This window comes from Lithobates pipiens, unplaced genomic scaffold, assembly GCF_037356315.1.
Source record: "Lithobates pipiens isolate NorthernLeopardFrog02 unplaced genomic scaffold, aLitPip1_a1.2 Scaffold_25, whole genome shotgun sequence".
NCBI lineage: Eukaryota > Metazoa > Chordata > Amphibia > Anura > Ranidae > Lithobates > Lithobates pipiens.
In genome coordinates, this window is record NW_027507787.1 from 106,589,790 (window position 1) to 106,595,789 (window position 6,000).

Consider the following 6,000-nt stretch of genomic DNA (forward strand, 5'->3'; position numbering starts at 1 on the left):
CCATCTGTCCAGAATTTCTTGCTTTCCAGAATTCTGGAAACTGTAGAAGTCTTCCCCCCACTTTGGTGAGGGGTGTTGCCTCTTCACGATGAGGCTTTATGATTCTGCTTTGCAGGTTTCCGACCCCAGGACTTCTTTTAAAGCCTGGGTCTGACTTTGGGATTTTCCTCTAGAGTGTGACGGTGGAGGCCGTCACCTCTGCCTAGAGACGGAAGCCCCTGGCATAGGGGGAAAGAGCCCTTTTAAATGAAGGGCGTTTATACTTTCTTTTGACTGGCAAAAGAGTACTTTTCCCATTAGAAATTGTTTGGATATATTTGTCCAAGTTTTCTCCAAATAGTCACTCCCCATGAAAAGGAGCCCAGTTACAAGGTCTTTACATGATGCTTCAGCTGACCAAATTTTTTAACCACGGGATTCTACGCATATGCACAAGCATAAGACATGACGCCTGGTGAATAGAATCTTTAATAGCATATATGGCAAAGCATAATGCTTTTGGTAGTTCAGCCAAATCTCGGGCTTGTTGTGCAGGAAGCTCTCTAAGGGCCTGTTTAAATTGGTTCTTTAGGGATTGGCAGACGCTTATTGCAGCGACTGCAGACTAAGTAGTTTCACCTGCCATGGAAAAAGTAGATCTTAACAGGGATTTCAACTCCTTATCTGTTGGATCCTTAAGAATCGGTGCATTGTCTACTGGACAAGTTAGGTCTTTATTCACATTGTAAATTGCAGTGTCAACTGCTGGTATTTTCCATCTTTTGGAGAATTTCTCCTCCAGGGGATAGAGAATTGCAATTTCCTTAAGAGGGAAAAAATGCTTATCCGGGTGATCCCATTCAGCAACAATAAGCTGTTCTAGTAATGCATGTGCAGGAAACGCCTGCAAATGTTGAGCGTTTTAAAGGAACCAAGGAAGAAACCAAACTTTAAGGAGACTCCGTTAGCGGTAGCATGAAAGTAGAACGAACCAGCTCCTAAGATTGCATCAGCAATTTCTTAGATTTGAGAGGCTGAAAACAGCTCATCTAGCATTGTTTGCTCCGCAGAGGAATCTGTTTTCCTCCTGATCAACCGAGAGTAACACCTTATCCTGTGCCCACTGTTCACCTTGCAAAGGTTCGCAAGTGGGGGAGGGGAATCTAGCACTCTTCCTATCCATCATGAGGATGCAATTAAAGCCACTAATCTTTCTTCCAGACCCTGCAGGGAGGAGGAAAGGACATCTTCAATCACATATACAGGGGCTGAAATGTGAGAAGTAGTTACACCATCAATTTGTTCCAATGGCTCATCCTGGCTTGCCATAATTGGTCATTCAGGAGAGGATGACTGCATAGAAATGCGACTCGGGATCCTAGCACCTGGGGGTGAAACCTTGACTTTTTTGGGTCTGTGGTGTCTTTTGGTAGGCATAGGCATAGTAGGCATAGTCCCAGATACAAAAACAGAGGCACTATACATATTGCACTTAATCGCTGAAATTTAAAGCCGCTATAAAATTGAGCCTGGTGCTGGGAAAACAGTCGTTCCTGTATCAGGAATACCAGTTTGAAACCCTCACATGTCCCACAGCTCGTGTCCTTGTGTTGTAGGGTGATTGTCTTCTCGTCAGCTGAGGAGAGACTGTCGGGTGTGTGTGACCCCCTGGATGGGTTCACAACACAAAATTAGGCACAGCAGACAGCGTTGTAGGTGCAAAAAAACAAAAGATGCAGTTTATTTATGCTACATGCAGTGAAACATAACAGCCAAACAAAAATAAAACATGAAAATAAATCCTGGTCAGCTTGACCTCTAATTACACACTTAGACTCCCTGTCTAACAACTGAGTGCAGCCTTGTGCTGCCCCCAGTCCCTGTCTCTGTTGTAGGGGTTTGCCACACAGGCGTTATCTCACCGCACAGAACAGGTATCACACTCCCCAGTCTATACACACAAAACTGGTTCCAGGATGGAGCATCTCCCTAAGCATGCTGGGGTTTTTTGTAGAGGTCTTAATGAGCCCACTTACTTCAGCTGGGCTCATTAACTCTTCCCCTCTAGTTGTACAAGTCTGCGTAAAGCCTGAATCTAGGGCACACATATTTCACGCGTTCGAAAAATTGCTGCGCAAATACCGTGTGAGATAAAAATTTGCAACGACCACCATTGTATTCTCCAGGGTCTTTGCTAAACAAAAATATATAATGTTGGGGTTCTGTGTAATTTTCTAGCAAATAAATGATGATTTTTACATGTAGGAGAGAAATGTCAGAATTGTCCTGGGTGCTCCAGAACGCCTGATGGCGCTCCTTGCATGTTAGGCCTCTGTATGTGGCCACACTGTGTAAAAGTCTCACACATGTGGTATTGCCGTACTCGGGAGTAATAGCAGAATGTGTTTTGGGGTGTAATTTGTTGTATGCATATGCTGTGTGTGAGAAATAAACTGATATGACAATTTTGTGGAAAAAAAAAAGGAAAAAAAATCTTGATTTTGCAAAGAATTGTGGGAAAAAATGACAACTTCAAAAAACTCATCATGCCTCTTACTAAATACCTTGGAATGTCTTCTTTCCAAAAAGGGGTCGTTTGGGGGGTATTTGTACTTTTCTGGCATGTTAGGGTCTCAAGAATTGAAATAGGCCGTCAGTACTTCAGGTGTGATCAATTTTCAGATATTGGCACCATAGCTTGTGGACTCTATAACTTTCACAAAGACCAAATAATATCCACCAATTTGTACTTATTTTTACCAAAGATATGTAGTAGTATAAATTTTGGCCAAAATTTATGAAGAAAAAATTACTAATCTGCTAAATGTTATAACAGAAACGAAGAAAAATTAATTTTTTCACAGAATTTTCGGTCTTTTTTCTTTTATAGCACAAAAAAAAAAAACTGAGAGGTGATTAAATACAACCAAATGAAAGCTCTATTTGTGTGAAAAAAAGGACAAAAATTTCATATGGGTACAGTGTTGCATGACTGAGTAATTGTCATTCAAAATGTGAGAGGACCAAAAGCTGAAAATTGGTCTGGTTATTAAGGGTGTTTCTTCGTTTCTGTTATAACATCTAATTAATCGGCTATGGGCGGTTGTTAAGTGGTTAATTCACAGATGCTAGGAAAACTATAAAATACTCACCGACGACCTCATTGACGTGCATCACGTACTGCTGTTGCCTCCACCTCTTGTAGCATAAGCCTCGTGTGCCGTTGTAAAGATTCGGCATGTCTTCAAACCTGGCGGTTTTGTGTCGGTTCCCATCGGAAAGGCATCTTGTACTCTTCTGAAGGTCATCTCCTTGTCTTCAACTGGCACTGCTTCCTGTCTCGTCCTCGGGTCTCCAGAAATAAAAATGGGTGTTTAGCCATTAACTTGCTTATCAATGTAACATTGAAGAAAAAAAAAAAAAAAACCCATACAAAAAACAGACACACACACACCAAGAAAAAAGAAAAAAAAAGTTCCCACTTTCCTAACTGAACCTCCTTTTCTTGGGTACCCCACTGGCATTACTGGCTCCTCATATGTCCAGTGCCCGCATGGGAAGCAGATTCCTAAGGGGGCACTTATGCAGGCTTGCCCCTGAGCACTGATGTCTATAGAAAGCAGGACTCTGCCCTGCCCCTCACTCCATCTCTGGATTTGATGGACAGCAGTGGGAGCCAATGGCTTCTGGTGCCTTGGCAAAGCCTATGAGCCGAGTGAGTGAGGGGAGAGAAGAGCTGTAGATGTGCACAGCACTGGATTGAATGAGGAGAAGGACCGATTCCAGACCTTGGAGGACCTGCGGAAGCAGTGGACTGAGTCTGGAGTAGAAACATCCAGAGCCACCGTGAACAGGCGTGTGCAGGAAATGGGCTACAGGTGCCGCATTCCCCAGGTCAAGCCACTTTTGAACCAGAAACAGCGGCGGAAGCGCCTGACCTGGGCTACAGAGAAGCAGCACTGGACTGGAGATGGGAGACCGCCTGGGAATACCAGGTGACGTAGGCTTTTTTTTAATATGTTGTTAACATCAACTACCTATTTTATTTTTCTGCTCGTTTGCTGAGGTGACCATCTTTGTGTTTGTCAAGAGGGTTGAGAGTGGTCAGCAAGATCGTCTATGGCCACATCACCCAGAATGCGCTCGCTCTCGTCTGGTCTCGGATGCTAAGCAACGTCGGGCCTGGTTAGTACCTGAATGGGAGAGCGCCTATGAATACCAGGTGCCGTAGGCTATTTTTTAATATGTTGTTGGAGTTGACGACCTGTTTTATTTTTCTGCTTGTTTGCCAAGGTGACCATCTTGGCGTTTGACAAGAGGGTTTAAAGTGGCCAGCTAGACAGCCTATGGCTACATCACCCTGAATGCACCCGATTTTGTCTGATCTCGGATGCTAAGCAGGGTCGGGGCCAGGTTAGTACCTGGATGGGTGACTGTCTAAGAATACCAGGTACCGTAGGCTGTTGGTGGCCTCGACGACCGGTTTTATTTTTCTGCTTGTTTGCCGAGGTGACCATCTTGGCGTTTGTCAAGAGGGTTGAGAGTTGCCAGCAAGATTGACTAAGGCCACATCACTCTGAATGCGCCCGATCTCATCTGATCTCGGATGCTAAGCATGGTCGGGCCTGGTTAGCAACTGGATGGGAGACCCCCTGGCAATACCAGGTGCTGTAGGCATTTTTTTAATATGTTGTTGGCGTCAACGACCTGTTTTATTTTTCTGCTTGTTTGCTGAGGTGACCATCTTGGTGTTTGTCAAGAGGGTTGAGAGTGGCCAGCAAGATTGCCTAAGGCCACAACACCCAGAATGCGCCCGATCTCGTCTGATCTCGGATGCTAAGCAGCGTTGTGCCTGATTAGTACCTGGATGGGACACCACCTGGGAATACCAGGTGCTGTTGGCTTTTTTTTAATATGTTGTTGGCGTCAACGACCTGTTCTATTTTTCTGCTTGTTTGCTGAGGTGAACATCTTGCCGTTTGTCAAGAGGACTGAGAGTGGACATTAAGATTGCCTATGGCAACATCACCCTGAATGCGCCCGATCATCTGATCTCGGATGCTAAGCAGGGTCCAGCTTGGTTAGTACCTGGTTGGGAGACCGCCTGGGAATACCAGATGCCGTTGGCTTTTTTTAATATGTTGTTAACATCAACAACCTATTTAATTTTTCTGCTTGTTTGCCGAGGTGACCATCTTTGTGTTTGTCAAGAGGGTTGAGAGTGGCCAGCAACATCCCCTATGGCCACATCACCATGAATCTTCCCGATCTCGTCTGATCTCGGATGCTAAGCAGTGTCAGGCCTGGTTGGCTTTTTTTAATATGTTGTTGACGTCAACGACCTATTTTATTTTGCTGCTTGTTTGCCGAGGTGACCATCTTGGCATTTTTCAAGAGGGTTGAGAGTGGACAGCAAGATCCCCTATGGCCACATCACCCTGAATGCACCCGATACCATCTGATCTCGGATGCAAAGCAGGGTCGGGCCTGGTTAGTACCAGGATGGTAGACCGCCTGGTAATACCACGTGTCTTAGGGTAATTTTTAATATGTTGTTGGCGTCGACGACCTGTTTTAATTTTCAGCTTGTTTGCTGAGTTGACCATCTTGGCGTTTGTCAACAGGGTTTGGAGTGACCAGCAAGATGGCCTACGGCTAAATCACTCTGATGCGCCCAATCTCGGATGCTAAGCAGGGTCTGGACGGGTTAGTACCTGGATGGGAAACCACCTGGGAATACCTGGTGCCGTAGGCTTTTTTTTAATATGTTGGCGTCGACGACCTGTTTATTTTTCTGCTTGTTTGCCGAGGTGACCATCTTGGTGTTTGTCAAGAAGGTTGAGAGTAGCCAGCAAGAACCCCTATGGCCACATCACCCTGAATGCGCCGATCTCATCTGATATCAATTGCTAAGCAGGATCAGGACTGGTTAGTACCTGAATGGGAGACCGTCTGGGAAGACCAGGTGCCGTAGGCTTTTTTTTAAATATGTTTTTGGCGTCGACGACCTGTTTTATTTTC

At 45.0% G+C, this 6,000-nt stretch overlaps 5 pseudogenes; all 5 read left to right on the top strand.

The window, feature by feature from the left end:
- Positions 1-4,321: 4,321 nt before the first annotated feature.
- LOC143932653 (5S ribosomal RNA) lies at positions 4,322-4,441 on the top strand (annotated as a pseudogene).
- A 96-nt stretch (positions 4,442-4,537) lies between these two features.
- On the top strand, positions 4,538-4,656 carry LOC143931183 (5S ribosomal RNA; annotated as a pseudogene).
- Positions 4,657-4,764: 108 nt separating this feature from the next.
- Positions 4,765-4,883, top strand: LOC143932222 (5S ribosomal RNA; annotated as a pseudogene).
- Positions 4,884-4,991: 108 nt separating this feature from the next.
- On the top strand, positions 4,992-5,108 carry LOC143931455 (5S ribosomal RNA; annotated as a pseudogene).
- Positions 5,109-5,399: 291 nt separating this feature from the next.
- Positions 5,400-5,518, top strand: LOC143931030 (5S ribosomal RNA; annotated as a pseudogene).
- The last annotated feature ends 482 nt before the right edge of the window (positions 5,519-6,000 follow it).